The sequence below is a fragment of the Nannospalax galili genome, unplaced genomic scaffold (assembly GCF_000622305.1).
Source record: "Nannospalax galili isolate Female #2095 unplaced genomic scaffold, S.galili_v1.0 scaffold952, whole genome shotgun sequence".
NCBI classification, from domain to species: Eukaryota; Metazoa; Chordata; class Mammalia; order Rodentia; family Spalacidae; genus Nannospalax; species Nannospalax galili.
In genome coordinates this window covers 280,585-282,171 of record NW_008331504.1, presented here as the reverse complement: position 1 = coordinate 282,171, position 1,587 = coordinate 280,585, and positions in this window count along the sequence as shown.

The window sequence follows — 1,587 nt, the reverse complement described above, 5'->3', positions numbered from 1 at the left end:
TTTTTTTTAAAAGGAGCAAATGAAGTTCCAGGCCAGGCCAGCCAGCGCTACACAGGGAGACCCTGTCTCAGTCAATCAATAAAATGTATTCATGTGTATTTTTATTTTGTTGGATGTAGGTTTTCAGGATAAATGGTTAGAATTGCGATATTTGGGAACTCTGATGCATGCATCTGCAATCCTATCACATAAATTACCCTTTTTGAAGATCTTATTAATTAGCATTCCTGACAGAAATAAATGGCAGGGACTCTTCCCCATAGCCTTGATGTATTTTTAATTTTTGCCAGTCTAATAATAGAGAAATTGTATCTCATGTAATTTGCATCTCCCTCCTCCTCCCCTCCCCCCTCCCTTCCCCCTCTCCCTCCCCCTTTGTTTTGAGAAATGGTTTCACTTATAGCCCAGGCTGACTCAGAGCTCATTCCATAGCCTGCACTCGCTTCAAACTCAGAATGCTGGGATTACAGGTCCTCACCAAGCTCTTAACAAACTGTTTATAGTTTGAGTCGGGTTTGTTGGTTTTTGAAACAGGGTTCTATGCTGGAACTCACTGTGTTGGCTTGGCGCAGTGACATTTCGCTACAAGGCCTGGGACTCATGATGTACCCAAGGCTGGAACCCTGGGATAGAGATCCTCCTGTGTCAACAAATGGTGTTGAATACAATCTTATGACCTCCCTCGAATGAAAAGCGGTGCATTTCCCGTTTCCCAGGAGGGGAGGAGGAGCCGGAAGGGAGAAAAAAGAGGGAAGAAGTGAGAAAGAAGTGGAAAACACAGAGGGACCGTCACTCGGGTTTCCACGAGGCCGGCCAGGCACTGCATTGAGCTCCTCGTTAGTATAGTGGTGAGTATCCCCGCCTGTCACGCGGGAGACCGGGGTTCCCGACGGGGAGTCAATAGAGACTTCTGTTTCTTTTGTTCTACCTGCGATTTTGCCACTTTGTTTCCTGCGTCCAGGAGAGCCTACCCAAGTCTCTGGGATCTCCACCCAGTCCAGCTGGCGCAGGACCTGCGGAGCATCTCTAATCCCAAAATTCCAGACTCCAACTGTTTCGAGGTGAAGAACCGAGTCCTGGCTGCACCCAGATCCCAGAGCCCCGGGCTCCGCAGCAGCTGGACCTCTAGGACAGTGCAGAATGACCCCCTGTTGATTTAAGATAGCAATTCCCACCTCTGGAATCTGGACGAAATTAACAGAAAGATGGTTATAATCTATGGGACAATAAAATGAAGTTTCTTGGCTTATCTTTTTACTGGAAATTAATATTTATTTATTTATTTTATTTTTTATTTTTTATTTTTATTTTTTTTTTTTGGTCTTTTTGAGACAGGGTCTCCCTGTAGCCCCAGCTGTCCTGGAACTCACTATGTAGACCAGGCTGGCCTTGAACTCACAGAGATCCGCCTGCCTTTGCCTCCCGAGTTCTGGGATTAAAGGCGTGCACTACCACGCTCATTTAATTATTTTTATTTATAAAATACATCTAGGGCCTGGAGAGGTGGCTCTGCAGTTAACAGCGTTCCCTGTTCTTCCGGGGGACCCCACTTCAGTTTCCAGCACCTGTATTAGATGGTTCACAACT